This window comes from Harpegnathos saltator, unplaced genomic scaffold (assembly GCF_003227715.2).
Source record: "Harpegnathos saltator strain DR-91 unplaced genomic scaffold, Hsal_v8.6 scaffold391, whole genome shotgun sequence".
In the NCBI taxonomy this organism is placed as follows: domain Eukaryota; kingdom Metazoa; phylum Arthropoda; class Insecta; order Hymenoptera; family Formicidae; genus Harpegnathos; species Harpegnathos saltator.
Genome location: NW_020230196.1, coordinates 229,912 through 249,693, shown reverse-complemented (window position 1 = coordinate 249,693; position 19,782 = coordinate 229,912). Strand labels below are relative to the sequence as shown.

Genomic DNA, 19,782 nt, shown 5'->3' with positions numbered 1-19,782 from the left:
TTATCTTCCGGTGTATTTGTTGCCGAAGATTTCCGCGACACGAATTTGAGAAATTTGACGTTCTACCATTATGGATGATGGATTTATGCGCGTCCGTTTATTATCTACGTCACACTTGTTTGTGCCACATTTCTACTATCCCTATCTATGCATGGATATGATTCAATATATTTAAACAGCGATTCTTCGTACGCATGAGATACAGAATTTGCGTTTCGCATTCTCTTTTCATCCATAAATAATCTTTGGTCGATGCTGATTTTTGCTTAGTCATGATTCGATCAACTACTGCTCTCTCCCTGTCTCTCTCTCTCGTTATGTATTTATTTTCATATTTAATATTAGATCTCTCTCAACGCTTTCTTTCTTATTAATCAGTATAGCCATTGGATTTTTCTCATAAAAAATATAAAAGAAACATGTACAATTGCGCATATTATAAAAGAACGTCGTATCTAAAAAAGTTGTCATCGCAAATATACATTATTATTGACGTTTTTATTGTTGTACAAGTTCTTTTTCATTTTTTCCTCTTTCTCTTATTATGGATATCTTTTTTAGCATACAACATCATTCTCTTGTTACATGCTGTTAGTAAAATTTCCGTAAAATTGTAAATAAAATATACTTCTTTTAGTGATATGTACATTTCTAACATTGAGTCCCGATTGTATCTTTTGAGAGGTCATAAAAAATACGGAGAATAAATATAAATATTTGTAGACAGAAAGTACAAATTATTTTACCATATAAATTTCCAAATTGTCTCAACTAAATTATAGGAAATCAATTTTAAAATATTTGACATCATGCGGTACATTAATTGTAAAATAGGATTATTTCTTTTTTAAACAATATATGGCTTATCTCATATCAACGACAGAAAGCGATGCAATTCTGTAAAAATATTTTGTAATATTTTTGTCTATTATATCGCAAAGGGGAGATCTTCTGTGAAAATAAGCTATTAAAAATTATTTTGTAAACTTTCCAAGGCAATTTTTAACGGTGTCGCACTATGGTACAACGACTTTGACGATACATGGGATAAAATTGTTTTTTCTGATGCATATTCAAATAATTTTTCATTTGCATCTCAGTGGAACATGCGTTGTCCTGAATGTGACGTACAGTGGCATGAATTCCAATATTTTCCTATCAGTGTTCGACAAAAATGTCAAATCATGTTGAAAGGAACCTACCAAGTACCTCGATCACTCGCGTTCGTAAATTGCACGGCCACTTTCGTTCTTTCTACTCATCATTTTGTCACTTTTTTATATTATATCACGCGTTACTTTATGTTGCAGTTTTGTCATGCAAATCTTATGTAACTGAATGGATTTTTAATCTCTCATATTTCATTAAAGTTGATCGTCTTTCGTTAGCTACTCTTTGTAATTATTTTCGTGCAGTTCGAAGCAACATAATACGTGAGAATCCAACTTTAGTATATAATATATATAGTAATGGTTTTTGATAGAGCTTAGTAACTTCATATTATACTAAGAAAAAGTACATCATTTGTTCTTTCTTTCAAGTCGAATGCCATGTGTTCTAATAATTATCTCACATAAAGAATACATATGTAAAACAAGAGAAATTATTAACCGAACAATATATTATTAATAACTACCCTGATAGAGCCGATATTGTAAGCGTCGAGTGTAGTTTCATAGATAAAAATGGAGTGTAACGATTATAATTCATAAATCACGCGATTTAGCTATTAATTTCCTAGAATATAAACAAAGTGATTGTTATTTCTACTAGGTAACTACCTCTTCAATTAGATTCTCGTCGTATATAATATTCGATATTCGTTCGGCATTCGATACTCGTTGTATAAATATGCAAAAATTACCACACGTGCTAATTTGAGCATTGAACACACAATCGTATACAAACAGACATGATGGCCTTAAAATTTAGCGGAATTACATAAGATTTTCTTGATCAAACACATCTTGTCCGTACGTTCGTGCATTATGACTGTCGATTATTCAACAAATAAGGAAGATACGAAAATATCAAATGTTGCTGCCTCTGTTATTATTAATTTCAGATTTTATTTTATAATTTTCGAGTAATATTTAAAGTTTTCTAATAATATTTTTAACAACGCTACCGCTTCACTGAACGATCAACAGTCGCGATGCACGGATATGCCGGCATTATGTCGACTGAAAAATCCTGGCTACTATTGTGCCGCTAGATGTAAAAGCTATTACACGCCGTTGTGCGTACAGCTGACGCTAACACGTCATCTAGTATTGATCGTTTTTCTTTTAGCCTTTCGCACAAATGCAATCTTAGCGTATCTCTATTGCTCAAAGCAAGTTGCGCTGAATACGCAATTGAAAGAATTTCTTTGTGCGACTCATGCGATATAGAGGATTCCGAGCTATCTTTAGGGGAGAAAGACTTCTATTTTATTTATCTCAACCGGGATGAGAATTTCGGTATCGTATTTGCGAACTATTCTACGTAGGAAGTGACGAGTTTCGACGAAACATGAAATAGATAATATAGACAAAAATATGCACAACAAAAAGACCCATGAGATAACGGAAACTGATATCGCGCAACAGGAATAAAAATAATCATATCGAGAGGAATATTCCAGATCGATATGATTATTTTTTGTGCAGACCTGCCGTCGACTCCGTTCATTTCATTTATCCGAGGTTTACGTTCGAAGAATAATGAAGTTATGGTTGGTATTTTAGAGATGTTTACTCTTGAGCGCGTCTGCCTTTAGTTCGAGTTTCATATCCAGGAAAGATGGGAAATTGAGCTGTAATACTATCAAAACAAAATCTCCTTGTAATTATCATCGTCTCTTTCACGATGCTTTGCTAATAAACATTTACCCGTTGCGTCATCTGCCTTGACGATATTACAACGGAAAGATTGAAGGGAATAGACTCAAAGAAATTTCTCGTTGAAATACTGTCCATGACAGCCTCTCTCTCTCTCTCTCTCTCTCTCTCTCTCTCTCTCTCTCTCTCTCTCTCTCTCTCTCTCTCTCTCTCTCTTTCTCTCTCTCTCTCTCTCTCTCGCCCTCTCTCTTTCCCATAGTGTTCCGTAATTTTATTTGTTCTCTTTTATAACCGATAACGGATCTTTTTGTCACATATAGAGGTGCCGCGTACGAATCGCGTAGAGAAAACTTCCTAATTAAGACATTAAATCTACTTTTCCGTGCGCTCACGTCTCACACGTGGGCTCTTGAAAAGTTTACATTTGTCAAGTTACTTCGGTTATGATCGAACGTGATTCCCGTGACAAAGATTCCCGCCTAAGTATATTTGAACGAACCTTACCGACGTAAAATAGCGCAGCTTTCGTCAAGTTTATTTGTATCATCGAATTTCAATTTCAATGCTTGACTAAAATAGATTTCGGAATTCTTCCAAGCAGATGGTAGAGTCATGATCGCATAATCGACCTACTCGCCATACCGTTCGCCTCGTCGTCCGGGCTACCGCAATAATGAATAGCTTTAATTAAAACACATACCCGAGAAACAAATACACACGTACGATCGCCTGTAAATTGTCCTGTAAAACCGCACACGTGTCGTCGATACCAGATCGGTTCAAAAGAGAAAAGACATATTTGCGCGTTGCAATTTCAAACGTATGACTTCCAGTTAGTTTTCGCGGAATTAGTTGAAATCCGGTGCAATCGTACATACGTTGCTGAACGTTTGCTCGGTGGATTATATTGGACTTGTTGCAAAATGGCCCTTGGAGATTTTCTCAGTAAAATCGAAGGGATATTGTATGTTTTCTTACGTACTGCACGTACTTAATGTGTTTTCTCTGTTGAACCAACCTGAAAAATCGCATTATATCTCTTTGGAAGAATTTTTCCTCTCTTTCAAATAATTTTGTTTCTTAAATTCCTTGGATAAAGATAGGAAGAAATAGCCTATCGAACAAACAGTTAGCGCATGATGTTCGCATAAACTAGGTCAAGGTATCATGGGAAGGGGCAAAGAGTAGCAATCTACGGTTAATTGAAGATTATAATGGAGACGCAGAGTAAGCTGATATGTCTGCGATAGAGACTACTATTCTCATTATTCCAGCTCGTCTCTCGTTCTTGTCCGGGTACTCGCACTCCGTGTAAGATAATTATCCTTGTACAAGATAACGCATAAAGGACATATTCTATCTGTCGCAGATAGAAAATTGTGCTAACCCCCCTTGCTATTCTGCAGATAAGAGAATATATCGACTTTCAATATTAATTTCTTGCCATCTTATCTCATATTGTAAATTTTCCGTTTTGCATGGGACGAACACGACAAACGAACACGACTATTTCTAATCACGGTTCCTGTTAGAAGGACAACCAATTTCACGACTTAAAATACGTTATAACGATGTTAGCATAGTCTCGTAACGACAGAATCTCGCCTGGAAACATAGTTACGTGCAACGTTAACGCAATTTTTGCTTCATGATTTTCGCGATCTTTCGTCTTGGGAAAAAACAATTTACCGCAGGAATGTCGTTATTCATTATATCATTTTCACTAACCGCATTAAAACTTCCGCCAGTGAAAGACGTTATCTCTTATTGTTCTCGACAAATACCTCGACAAATACTCGACCAAAATGTTCCCTCATGCATGCGACGTTTCACAGTAATCCGCGAACCTAGAGAGGATCTATGAGAACACCGCGGTAATTGGTTTCAAATAAAATTTGCTTCCGTCGATTATACACGACGATTAGATTGATATCAATCCAAATTCACGAGATTAGGATAAGCTGAGCACACGCGATATTACTTTTGACGAGATTTTAATATGCGTATTCAAGCGTGAGATCTGGCAGATTGTTGTAACAAAGTGCGACGGCTCGTGCATTCTGAAACAAACCGGTAATGTCACGTTCGGAGCTTTCCTTGAGTGCCCAGCCACAGCTCCGCAATGCTATCAATCCGAATGTCTCCTGTATGCGAAAGCTTCCGCGCGCAAACACTACCCTACCCTGTTAATCCTGTGTGTCGAGACCCGTGTCGAAGATCAAGTAAAATAACACACATGTGAGGCATGCGCTTCCGAGCAATTAAGTAAATACTATCATAAACGGTTACGTTAAATGCATATCTTTAGTAAAATACACTTCGCAACTTTCCCGTTGTACCATAATCGAGACAAGTTTAATTAATGTGACGATAGTTACGACGACAGTTACAACGTCAAAATGTATGTGTGCGTGTGTGTGTTTCCAACAAATAACGATATACTGTTTGGTGTTCGCCGAAGTAGATCCCAGGACTGCGAGACCATAGTGAAATATCTCGCGATAAGAGGTAATTTTTCGGGGTATTGTACCCGGGTACTCGATATCGCGCTTCAGCTTTCCGCTCTACGTTATTCCATATCGTATTCAAATTACAGCAGCAGATACACTGTGCGCGAATATCACGAGATTGTTGGTTACGTTCAGCGGAAAAAACAGCTTTGCAGGCAATTGTTGCGATATTACTGAACGACACGATTTGCTCGTTTAACAACGATTAGCTTCATCAACATGTTTACTAAACGGTCGTCATTTTTCCCCAAGTGCACTTTCAACACCACATAGTGAACACGTCGGAGAAGCGCAAGTGCCGTTTAGCAAAAAATCTGACGACAGTTGCGAGTTGCTGCTGACAGCACGGCAGCCAAGCGCTTGTTAAGTCGCTCTTTTTGCTGAACGTGTGACCACACTCGCCGTCCCGCGTGAAGCTACACGCGTGAAGCTACACGCATGACTTATTAAAAAAACAATCGTAAATGCATTTATGCAAATGCAACATTGTTTTTCCTGCATGGGATGCTTTCCGTGCATCTGAAAATCACATCGGTTTTCACGAGGCAGACTCCCGCGGAAGCGTTTCAAATCTCTCACTTTCGGAATAACGACAGCCTGAACCTGCGAAAACCCAGCTGGATCTACGCGAGCCTGGCCCCAATGGCGCTTCTTCGTCTACGGAAACTGATTGTCGTAGCTCGCGTAAGGTACGCCGCAATCGAACCGAACGTCTGGTCATTTCCAATGCGCCCAGCCCACGTCGAGCCCGCAGCGTTCGCGTCGGGTGTTTTCTCTTTTCTCGTTATGATATCCCGCGAGTGGATTCAACGCTGCACAACTTGAGCGAAAAATCGCGCGACGCTATCAAGGGATCGCAGATTCAGATAACAATGGCGCCGGAATCTAGCCGTACACCGCGCATGTTTATATAGAGATTAATAATTACGCGGAGTGTAGCGATAATCCGAGAAACGATGTAATTTAGAGTATTTACGGATGAATAGTAACGTTAACGAACGGAATGCGCGTCAAATGCGAATGCATGTTATGTGATTAATCAGGAAGTCGAATACGCTTGAGCGCTGTTTCGACAAAGTAATATATACGCGAACGTAGCAAAACAAAACGATCATTTTATTTACGAGAATAATGCGTAAATATTATAAAAAATGTTTAACGACGCGCGTCCAAACCGACACGCTTCAAACGCCAGATTTTCAATGTTACTGATCAAGTGTGCGGGTATATGTGTGTACGCGTCAGATTATAACCAATAGCGTGAATGATCTTTGGATAAATCTGAAAGCGATTTGTGCGCACTGCTGCGGGGATCTTTTTCCGCTTATTCGGCTCATTAATATTCCGTGCAGACGCAGCCGGTGCGTAGCTCCAAGTGGAACAACGACGCATTTGCGTTCCCCCCGAATATTTCAGAAAGATCACAAGAGCGCGTCGAACGAATTCGCACGTAAACCCCGCGAGAGCGATTCCAATTTAACGTGAAAACTTTCGCCGACGCGTGTTCACATTCAAATCGGGAACTTGCCTCTCACGGTGCCTCCTCTATTCGCAACTTGCCCATTGTTACGAAACTTGAAACGTCACGATTCGACGGCGATGTATTAGCGCGGCGTAATAAAACTTTAATCGTCACGTAATATAGTCCTCGATATGTCTATAACTATGCGCCGACTATACGGCAATAAACGAATCGATCCGGTTAGACGGGTGAAAAGTTCGAAGGTTAATGCGATTATCGGTTGGCGTTTACTATCGAAATAGCACGACCAGCGCTTGCCAGGCAAAAAGCCATACCCGTCGAAATTCCGCGGGAGCCAGCTGTAGCGCAGAAATGAATCAGTTCAGAAGCGCGTGCAAAGGAAGAGAGAGAAAGAGAGACGCACTTTCACGACAAAGTAAATATGCTCTGCAAATATGTTCTGCGTTAAATCGTAAACTAATTTACACGGGAGAAATTCACGGGCTCCTTGCCGGTTCCAGTTTAATTTGTGTGTGCGCCAACATTTCTCCAATCTGAATCCTCTCTTTACGCGACGAACGGATAAAAAAAAACGGTGTGACGTAAACAAGCCTTACGGAAAGTCGCAGGCTATATAACGAGGAGGACGACGACGTCGGCGTCGTTGAGATTAATGACGACAATAACGATAACGAGAATCATAATGGCAAGGCTGTAGAATATATCGATACGAGATCTAATGAGAGTCAGTGAACGGCGTCAGGTTTCTCGTTGAGAGTTAGCAGTTTATCGTCAGCATCGATCTCTTACCCGAAAGTACCCGTTACGTACTCAAACAACGAGGAGTAAAAATAAGACAGAGAGAGACACAAATTAACGGCACGAGAGACAACCGGCTGCGGCTAATCACGAACGCGACACAGTGCGTTGCCCGCGAAATTGATTCTCGTATTTCTTTGTCCTCTTTTTTAGCCGCTAATCATCATCTTTTATTCATTACTACTCTCGTTCTTGTCATTATCTCATCATCCGCTTCATCATTACCTGACTTTTTCTTCCTCAACGTACGTTTGCTCTGCAATGAGACTCGGCTCTGTCGCGCTATTATACACACCGCAACCAGACTGCGCCGTTTAATGTCGCCGCGAGAAGCCGCGTGACTTACGCGTAAATTCATTAAGTACGCGTGTTTCCCCGAGCCCTACATACTCGCGAATATCCCTTAGCCTGCGCCTTCGTTTCAGAAGCCACCGATGGATCGATCTCCTTCTCTACGGAAATCCTTAATTATTCTCGCTCATATTCCCGATGATTACACGTCGACCTCGACTTCGCTCCTAATTGTCGTGACGTCCGCGACACATAGAAGGAACACTTTGTCTCAATTATAAACCCTAGTACCTTAATTCCCAGATGCGTACCCCGGCACGACGTTAAGTTACACGACGTACGAATCTCGGTGGGCAGTCGGCCCGTAAAATGCATCTTGAGATTAACGAGCTCTGGGCAGATTAATGCGGAGTCGCTGTCTCGTTAATGGTTAATTAAGTTACTTCGTATACGTATGACATTCCTGCCAAGTGGAATCCGCAGGCGAGCCCGACACGTGAAAGGCATCGGAATGTGCATTAAGAGAGAAATGGAATACTACGTCGATATTGTTCTTCTCTCTCTCTCTCTCTCTCTCTCTCTCTCTCTCTCTCTCTCTCTCTCTCTCTCTCTCTGTGATACAATACGGTATCGGGGATGCGTCGTGTGTCAATGGCGTGCTACAGAGACGAGGCTGTCATCGGATATTACCTTGTTGACGAAATACTTGCACAGCCTCATCCCGCCGCAATTTATAACACTATCGAGTAGTTCGTACCGTCGACTCTGTTCGTGGAGTGCGTCACCGGTGAGTCAAGTACAAATAACTTTTGCACAATTAATCCGCGACTCGCAAATTGAACATGCAGATCGTACCGGCGCTCGTGACGCTTTCGGCTCGCCCTGTAACGGAGTTGCGGTACTTTACAACGTTGTGGGCTGAGAGGCATACATCGTCGAATGCAGCCGAGTGGATTACTACGGATGCTCCGTATTTCTCAGCCGACTCGGCTTGCGGCCGATTCGACGGCTGCTCGATATGTGCAACCTGCTCCGTAAACAGTAACTTGTTTCTGCCTCATGCATGTTTCTTTTATCGACACACTTTTATCGAGTCTACGTATTCTTGCCGAGTCGCGCGAGAGAGAATCGACGCGCGATTTCCATCGGACACAGATCAACGACGCGAAACTCCACTTTTCTCCGAGTGTGTTCGCCGAAATGCGATTCCGCTGTCGGATTATGGACCGCGGCCGGAGTTGTCGTTTTCGACCCTTGTATCGCGTGCGCAGTATAATATTACGGAAGCAACGCTCGCTTCAATCTCGCTATCGACACGGAACCGGCGCGCGGACGGCGGTGTATTTCTCGTATGATAGTCGCGTTACACGCGCTCTTAACATCCGGCAACTCCCCGAACTCCCCGAATAAAGTTCAAAAATTCTGATCCTCTCATTCGTTTCGCCTCGCCGTCTTCCACTTTTTCGCAGGATATTATGGGCTCGATGGATGAGCGTACATGAGTGGACACTTCCGCCGCGTGCTTCCGGCGCTCGAGAAAATCCGCGCTCGGATTTTCCTGTATCTCTCAATATAAGCCGGGGGGGGATCGGCTGCTTGTCCCATTGCTGATCCGTAATATGCCCTGATGGGCTCGCTCGCGAAACCGAAACCGCAGATTAGATCCGGTTGTTACGTACAGACGCGAGAAATTCGTTTGGGGCGGATCACGTCCCGATGGTTTAACGAAACGGAAGTTTTCTCCTTTCGTCGTTAATACGCTCCTCGACTGTGACGGACTGCCTTGCAGTTTTTGCAACACCCACGACCCACTGCTGCCGGACATTGCTCGGACCTGTTACATCGGCCGGCCGATTTTATCTACGATCGATCGATCCTCAAAGTCCTCCTAATTTTGTTTTCCGTGATATATGAACACGGCTATCGCGGAATCTGATTTACGGATTAGATCCATCACGCGCGTAGCAAGCAACACACGGTAGAATTCGCCCGGAGGCCCGATCTATCGAAATGTCCGTCGGCGTATGGCCGGCTATTTAGGATAAACGTATGCGGATCCTTTCACGTTGATTTTCCGATAATGAAACGTTCGCTTATACAGAAAATTAATACGGATGATTTAGTTCGCCGCGCACCACATGCGCATGTACAAGAGGGAGAGGAGAAGCCGAGCTCTTTTTCTTTCTTGCCGTTCGCTCTAATATGCATTATACAGCGCGCGCCTTGCACGCATATCGAACAGATACCAAAATACGCTTTTGCTTCTTTCTCTTTTTTGTATATCGCATGTTTTACCTCTTGTCCATTTAATGCGATCGATGTTACAGCGATGCGTGTAGATGCGTATAGATGTGTTAGTAAACGCGTATCTCTCAATTGTACCTCTGTATCTTTTAACTCTGTTACATGTGTGTTTGGTTTACCTTCCGGCAATTTAGCAATTAGTTTAGCGATATAGTGCCCTGTCTATTAGTCTATTAAAAAATACCTAGCTTGTTAAAAAAAAGATGAAAATTCAATCAAGTTGTTCACAAACGGGAAATCCATCGATCCATTAGTTCGTATCCACGGTTGCAGTTACTTTGCCCGTCGATATTCAAAGTTAGAATTTTCTGGTATCAAAAGCAATTTCTAGATAATTTCGCACATACATGTGTGTGTTTATATTATACATGTGCATCGCTGGCAATTTTACGAAGCAGTTTCTGCTTTAAAGTTAGTAGAGCGTTTATCTTTTTCAAACCTCTGACACTAAATCGACACACATATTTAGTTACGATCGCGTTAATTCGCCCAAGATCAGTCGCAGGCGATGCAATTAAAAAATTACAAGCAATCCAACATGTTATTGTACTATCACACACACAGATATGGAGATATTAATCTACGAAAATACATTTACAAAAGCGGTAAAAATAAACGTGCTCTTGACACACAGGCGGAAGCTTTATGTTCTCAAATTAATGGTTATGGAGGCATAATTTTCCGATAAATTCGACGTATGGCTTTTACCCGTTGCCGGATATATATATATATATCATTGTATAATAATACTAAGGAAACAAGATCAATATAAGAACCATATCGGCGGGTTGATGTTCATAAAAAGCGGCTTTATTACACGAGACCGTAAAAATGCATCGAACGTTAAGTTAGCACTTTGAGATTTCTTCGCGCCATATGTATATATAATACATACAATATAAACCTCCGCTACTGTTGCTACATTACGTTCGTAAAAGAGCGAAAGCTGCAGAGATGAAATGTATATGATATAGAAAAAAAAAAGGTGATATTTAGATCAATACGCGCGCGCGCAAAATAATTAAATCCGAGGTGAGAGCTGTATATTTCGTTATAATATTTCCGCGTCTTTTGCAGAGGAGACATGCTTTGCGTGTCATGAAAGATATAATATGTTTCATAGTCGCGTGTCAATAGGCGATTTAATTACTTAGACGGCATAAATATTTGAGAACGTCGCACGAGCACGTAAAAAACGCTTTAATCTTTCAAACATCCTTCAAACGTCTTTTACAGGAATATCCAACATTATTTCTTTATTTCCTCAAGAAATAATCGCTTCGACAATTTCGCCTAGATATGTAAGCGTTAGATTGTCAACGATATATCGGAAAGGTTGAATCTTTTAGTTTTGCCCGTTTAGTTTACACATTTTATTAACAAAGCACTATAGAACGGCAGAAAATTAATACCGTTCCTCATTAATTTTCTGTAAGAAATACAGGGGGGAGAGCTAAGTAAACGCACGACAGCAATAAGACGCGGATAATGACGCGTGCTGACTTTCTTATGTGACGCGTTTGAACAGTTTGTACTACCTAGGAAAGTGCAAACTGGCATGATAATGAGTTGCTGACATTACTAATCTTCCTGCATTTTGTTTATGAAACGCGGATTAAACACGAATAGATTGTTCAGATTAGCAAAAGGTATCGTTCGAGTTTCGTAGCTTACGGACACGCTGTCTATAGTTTCTCCTCTTCTGTTCCCCGCTTCCCATGATACTGTTCTATATCGAAAAATTAAAACCCAATTAGGTACTTAAATATTTGTACTGCAACAACTTCCATTTGATCTTCTCCTTTGGTATATTTGTTCCGCGTTTGTTTAGTGACTTATAATTAAGAAGTTACTGTTTAAGAAAAGATTTACGTAAGAAACTTGACAGAAACTTGACAAGAATGATGCATGATTTTCCAAAGATACAAACGCAACTTGGAATTAGCACGCGTTAGTATCTCTCTCACTTTGATAAAAAAAAAAGTCTGACTAAACAAACAAAAGAAAAGCCTTAGCCAAGGTACTACTTCAGTATTCAAACGAAACTAATCGTGTTATAACTTAATATCGAAGTATAAACGCATTTGTTTTTCTTTTATATTATTTCTTTTGTATTTCATTTTTAATGCCGTTAGATCATAAATGCCGTTAAAGGTGAGACAGAAGAAGCAAGTTCAGAAAATCATGAAACTTCGATAAAAGAGACCGCTTCATATATTTTTAACGACATTTCCTTCGAATGTCAGGGGTAGGTTCTTTTCTTATTTACACTTTTCTTCGTTTGTGATGTCACGAAAATCCTACACTGGACTGTCCAGACGGGAAATGAATGGAGAACTCTTTGCCTAACGTAAAACTTTTTCTCTAACTTTCCCTGTTTTCCTTTCACTCGATACGTACAAATATCTTTCTCAAACTTCAGTCATCGTGATCTTTGAGGGAAAAACATCCGACATCGATTGGCTTAACCTTTACTCCCAAATTTTACGCAGAGAAACGCGAGTTAGCTCTTATTTATCGTCTAATAATATATTACGCAAGATATGAAATAGATCATATTTGAAGTTTTTATCATGTATCTAGATGCAAATAAAGCGCTCTCAGTTTGCACAGCTTGATAAGAATCAGCGACGTGCAAAATCCCGTGGAACAAATTAAACTAACAAATACGCAAGATATAACATAAGCCATTAATGCGATTAATATGATTTTATGTTGTCTAGTGTAATTTCTGGATTATTCTGCCGTTTTTGCCACATATTCAGCGCATATGAAGTTTTATTCTATGCCGAAGCGAACCAACAGTGAAATGGCACACGCAAATTAATTTATGCGCATTGAAATATTTTTTATACGTTTATGGCTTATAATCAACGAGTATAGTAATTATTTAAACAGATTATTTGAAACAAATTACTTTTTATTGTGAGGAAATGTTGGTCTTCAATCTACCCGTGAAAGATTTAAGCTTTAGCATATTAACGCGGAATTATTGTATAAACCGCAGAAATTGTGATATTTTTTGTTATTTTTTGATGTTTTTCGGTTTTTCTCTAACTACGCTAGCGATTGCGATTATAACAAAGATATGACTGAACAAAGAGAAGATTGACCGTAATTTGAAAACTTATTTCATCTTAAAGTGGTAGTTTCATCCTTTGAAGTCAATCAGAAGTTTCAAATTTACTTTTGAGTTTACGCGCGCACACAGATGAGTGAAAATTCCTTTGTAGTCTCATTTACCACGAACTTCTCAATCAGAGTTTCCCGATAAAAGAATAAACTGCTATTAAATTGCTGGCATGTTATAGAACAATGTTTTAGAACAAATCATATACATTTCTCAAAGTTTCATAAAAACGCAATGGTTCCGGAATTCTTAATCATATTAATTAATTGTGCATCTTAATGCACAATATGCTCATACATGATATTCAAAAACTGCCATACAGTATTTCAATAGCATATTCTGAAGTTCAATTAGAATCTAAAATTACAGCAGGAAAATATTGAATTACAATCGTTTTTTCCTTATAAGTGATTAAACCTTGCCAACGACATTGTGAAAGTTCTGCTTGCTCAGACTTATAGCCATCCAACTGTGCAAAATTTATGTGATATCGCTGATCAAATACTGCGATCTCGATATTTTCATATTACTATCTACGACTTTTCACTTTAAGCTTCGGAATATGCTATTAGAATATTTTCAATACGAATATTAAATTATCTGAATGTCAACTGCGTTAAACAGCGTTAAACAGAGTTAAACAGTATCGTATTGTTGATTGGTATAATTTCATATTCGTATTCTTTCGTTGTGAATCAATGCGATATACCATTATTACTACGTGATAGAACACTCTGTAAGTGTTAAAATTCAACACTCACTATTGATTAAATCCACCGGCGTCCAGCGTGATCCTCCCAGTCAGATCCTTCAATGTCCAAGTTCATGGATGAGATCTACCGTTGCATCCCGATTCGCCTCGCTCTGCATCGGAAATTCCATAACGTCCCGCGTAGTCCCGAACGTTGATTGCACTTCACTTTATTATGCTTCATACGCGACGCGATTAATATTCACATTATAACGTTTACTGAATATTTCGACGATGTTAAAGCAAACTATCTCAAAGCGCGATCTGTGAATTTGATCAGCGAAAATTCGAAAGATTGCATGCTAAAAATGCAGAATCGTTCAAAACGAATATGTATCGCGGCTCAATAAATTCCGGCACGGTAAAAATATACTGAGAAATCGCGAATCGCATGTAAAAAGTGGCGAACTAAAAAGCGATTTTAACAAAATCAAATGCATAAAAAATATATATATAAAATCGAACGTACGTATTACTTCTACTTTCCGAAAAATGAATTTCTCGTTTCACGAATTTGTTACATGCTGTTATTTTAATATATTCGTATTGTGAATCGCGATTTGCGCATAAAAAGTTGCGAAATAAAGAGCGATATGAGCGAAAAATCAACAGGACGAAAGATATAATTCCACTTCAATTTTCCGAGAAATAAGTTTCCCGTTTCATGAATTTTATTTTAATATTATTGTAATTTACTCGTACCACGAATCCCGCATAAAAAATTAATAATGAAGGCGGTATATCAAAGTCCGCCAGTGAAGTATTCGTAAGTTTCGCATATGGTGGCGCAGTATGTGATGCGCATTATACACTGTTCAAAATAATGTAAGTAGGGAATTGCACGCAATGAAAATTTCTGTTAATAAATTTTGTAGCTCTTGAACCAAACGTGAAAGTAAATAACTAAAAGGTAACATTAAAGTAAAAATATATATGCTTACTGAAGTTCAAATTAAATTAAATCGAAATTAGTTATTTGAAAGAGAAATAATTACAAGTAAAATAAAATTCCAAATGGATATAAAGTATCGTAAACAATTGAGAAAACAATCTCCTATTATATTTTGAACAGTGTGTGTTATTCGACGGCACATACATGTATATGTAAAAATCTACGTGATAAATCGCATTGATACGAACGAGTTTCATAAACACCCACCATCATAAATCGCTGTTCCCGTTACCTTAGAAATTTGATATCCATTTTTCTCACTCACCGAAATACCGCAGGGGTCGGCCACATTCAGCTTACATTTCTGAAACAAAATAACACAGTTCCATTGATTAGATTTAACAGCTCAATTTAATGAAGGCAATATAGGTTAGCTCTTTGCGATCGTAAGTGAAGGATTTTTGTTTCAACTATATCTTACACCCGTATTCATAGTTAGGCCTTATATTTAAGGCTTCCTTAAGTTTATCTTCAGATGGTCTGGTAGCCAATAAAATAATCCGTGCAGCATTTAAAGATGGATATAAGGAGGCTTCAAATATAAGACCTGTCTATGAGTACGGGTATTAGTTTTCCGATCACAAAGGGACAAATGGAGGAATACGACAGATCTGGAAACTTACTTTCGAGCCGACCCCACTCGGCCCGAACCGGATCCTCCGGTTCACCATCCGCATCTACGGAAACTATCTTCACAGTCCGCTTCATCCGACCTGAAACAAAAAATAATTCTGATTAGTTGCAGTAATAAAGAGCTTATTAGATAAGAGCATATATATATACATATATATATATTGCATTATATTTAGCTATATAGTAGTCACGTTTTCTAAATTCCGATAAACTTTTATTGCTCACGACAATCTCGGTACGAAAACTGCGCTGGCGAAATCTTGTAGATACTTTCGCATACGTTTGAGTCAATTTAAAACAGTCGGAAATAGTATCAACTTCCAATGTATTTACCTTCACCTCTAAGACTGTTATCACTCCGAATATAATGTCTATTTACATTTATGTCGTTCCGGAGGTCACAACAACCTTCAAAAGGATAACGCATGTACGTGAAAGCACAGTTACATGTTTTCTTTCATAATTTGAGAGAATATAATGTCAATATTTCTTGTTATGTTGTAATATTTAATTATTTAATACGTGTTCTCTCCGATATTTATAATATTTGTCGCGTATTTGTTATGCAGCTGCCGACTATATAAAACTTAAGATTACATATTGAAAGAACAAAGCGAGTTACTAAGTTAGAAAAAAGTTTAACTTGTCATTTTGCTTTTACGACAATGGTACAAATATTGCGAGAACATTGACAAAGAATTATATACAATGACAATTATTTGCTTAACAAATAATTTGTTTCCGGTTAATTAATCACAGTAATAGAGGACGTTTATTTTCACTTTAAATCAATTGAAAACGTGTGAAACTGTATTTCATTTAAATTTAATACATATGAAATCTGTTGTTTACTATTTCCATTTAATGACTCCTCCACTGATTAGGCATGATCCGAACATATTGATCGCGGCGCACGATGTTAGTTACATTAGCCTTAATTAATTAAAGCTAAAGCTAAAGCTAAAGCTAAAACTAATTAATTGATGATAAATGAGTTATTTAATATCATCAGATAAAAACAAATTTCGGCGCCACGCCATTGATCGACTTTCCTCGTTAATAACTTTGTTATTAATAGTCGAGGAAAAATGCAAGAGGAACTTTCGATTCAGAATTTCATTCTCTTCACATTCCCAAAAGATAATCGCGCATTTTGAAACACTCTGTATACGTTAAATGCGTGGTACATTAAAAGCCACACAATTACCGAGGTAACACAACGCACGTCAATTTGTGACGCACTTGCGTAGAGATAGATTGACAATATTGCATAAAGTTTCCTAAATTGACGTTTAACTTATATAAAATTAACTCAAGAAAACGTAAATCACTTTTCCACAATAAACGTAAGAATAATCATGGAATAAAAATATAACTTTGCTGATTTAAAAACGCAATTTAACGAGGAACAGATCAAATTGCTCTTTCTGGTCATAGGTGAACCATTTTTATTTCGACAATTATATTTTTCGTCCAATTGCAAAGGATCAAGTTGTCTATTATAAAAAGTCTATAAGTTTACCTTCGAGATAACTACATTCAGCCCGAACCGGATCCTCCGGTACCGCATCCGCATTTACCGAAATTATCTTTGTAGTATGGTCACAACTTTCGTTAGAAACCTGAAACAAAAAAATTTTTGTTGATTAGTTATAAATCGATTGACCGCTTTGTTACAATAAATCAAGAGAATAAAAGTATTAGGAGCAATCGAGAATACGAGTTGCAACCCTTTATGTTCCGTATATCATACTCTTTTAAACACAACAAAACTTAATTATGTGCGCTAATTACCGTTTTTAAATTTCGAGACGTTCCTACGTTCCGTTCACAACTATCTCGGCACGTCTACTCGCGAAAGATCGTAAATATTTTTACATGCGTTTCAATTAATTTAGAAAAGCAATCGAAAATAGCGCGTAAGAGCTCCCGACATGTTGATTTTTTAACGTCCTGCTAAAGACTGTTATGATTTCAAGTATGGCGCTCGCTTATATAAGCTTATATACGAAAAGTTTCGAAACTCCTTAATATCTCGGAAAATATGCATTTTAGAAAAAAATGTTTTATATAAAGTTAGTAGAGTTTTATAAGGCGTACTACATGGCAATTATTATGACCTTGAATAGCGTTATCAAGGTCACGTGAAAGTTATCTTAAATTTCTTAAATAGAACTCCCTATTTTTCATTACATATTCTTATAGCTTATCCCGAGGGTTTTCCAAAGTACCATAATTAAATTTTTTTCGTTAGGTATTTTTCAAGTTACAAGATTTAAAAGTTGCAGTACCGCGGGCATTAGCATTACCCAAGGTATACCGCGTGGAAGTTGTATGATCGGATTTACACCTCTTTTGTGTGTGCGTGCGTGTGCGTGTGCGTATGCGTGTGCGTGTGCGTGTGCGTGTGTGTGTGAGGTGCACCGTCGATTTTACTATTCTTATTTTTGTGTGCGAAAACCCTATTTCCAATTTTAACATTAGACTGGCACATTGTCAGACTGTTAATGGCCAGCAATTTGAACATTAATTATGAATGCAAACGCTCAGAAACATGTAGCGGTATTTACGCACACTTAAATAAAAATATGTATTGTAAGAGTAACGTATAGGATGTATAAATAACGTATAGGTTATATAAATGGAGGGAGTCCCTACAGACATGACCTTCCTCCTTTTGTTTATTTGCCTTATGCATACACACTAAGAACCGAATGAATAGACGAGCCGTTCGAGGTAGTAAACACAAAAAGAACAATAGATAGCATAACGATAATATAATTCAGACGCCCGTCGGTGAAAGTCGAGCGGGATACGGAGACGCACCGAGTGCTAGAACACCTTCGAGTCAGGCTTTCGCGCAATTATCTCACGCGATAATTAATTAAAAATGGCTGTCCGAATGGGTATACATACGTTCGAACCGCTAGCGGGCAGTCGGTAGGAAAGCGCACGAGAAAATCACCAACATATCCCAGCCTAAAGACCACCATCTAGCACCAAGAATGGACATCGCGAGAAAGTGCACGAGATGTCCCTCTCAGCTGCTGGTTCAGATCATTTAGGTTATACCGCCCCCTCCCCGCCCCTCGGGAAAACGCACAGCGAGCCCGATCTGATAACCAAGAAAACATCTGAATCGATGCCGAAGGAGAAACGCACGACGATATCGGTATTCGGAATTAAGAGAAATCAACTAATTATATAAAGGAACAACAATGCTCGATCCCGGTCACACGATGAACATTAGAAAACAATGGTTTAATTAACACTCACCAACTTTCTGCGCGAGTGGCGATGACACGTCTACTTCGGGCGTCCAACAGCGACTAACTGTCTACCTCACTCGCGACATCGTTTTTATAATCCGCGTGTCTATCTTCCAAACATAAACACATCGCTTTCTCCACCATTGACCTTACTGTGATCGTTATTGTTTTTCAACGCTCCGAATGCCCATTTCGGATTTTCATATGCAATATTCACACCTCGTACGATATAAATGGTTAGATTAGGTTAGATTAGGTTAGGTTAGGTTAGGTTAGGTATTAGAAGTAATAAATTCAATATTTTTATTACAATTGTGTGCTTTTCTTCAAAGGTATATACCAGGTAACAACAGATCGACGGCATTCTGTAGAAAAGGAAACAGAAGAAGGGGCGAACAAGCAAAGAAAACAAAAAAGAAAAGAATATTTGTCTCATAGTATGCATGTATATACGCACGAGGGCACACGTCGCGCGCCCGCACACACATGCACGCGCGCGCACACGCACACACATACACACACACACACACAAAAGAAGTGTAAATTCGGCCATACAACCTCCACGCGACACACCTTGGGTAATGTCTTGCAACTCGAAAAATACCTAACGAAAAAACATTTAATTATAGTGTTTTGGAAAGCCCTCGAGATAAGCTACAAGAATATATAATGAAAAATAGGGAGTCCATTTCAGAAATTTAAGATGAGTCCTTCACGTGATCTTGACAACGCTATTCAAGGTTATAATATTGCCATGTAATACGCCTTATAAAAGCCTTATACGCCTACTAACTTTGTATGAAATATTTTTTTCTAAAATGCATATTTTCCGAGATATT

The 19,782-nt window shown here is 38.7% G+C and overlaps 1 protein-coding gene and 1 long non-coding RNA gene across 2 annotated transcripts in view; one reads left to right on the top strand and one right to left on the bottom strand.

The window, feature by feature from the left end:
* LOC105185231 (neuropeptide CCHamide-1 receptor-like) overlaps positions 1 to 19,782 on the top strand; it is a 38,354-nt gene that overhangs the window by 734 nt on the left and 17,838 nt on the right. The gene's annotated exons all lie outside the window — the stretch shown is intronic.
* LOC105185219 (uncharacterized) lies at positions 15,244 to 19,148 on the bottom strand. The gene is made up of 4 exons (XR_849935.2): positions 18,951 to 19,148; positions 17,197 to 17,296; positions 15,665 to 15,754; positions 15,244 to 15,345 (listed from the first exon to the last, which is right to left on the bottom strand). It is a non-coding gene; the product is annotated as an uncharacterized LOC105185219 (long non-coding RNA).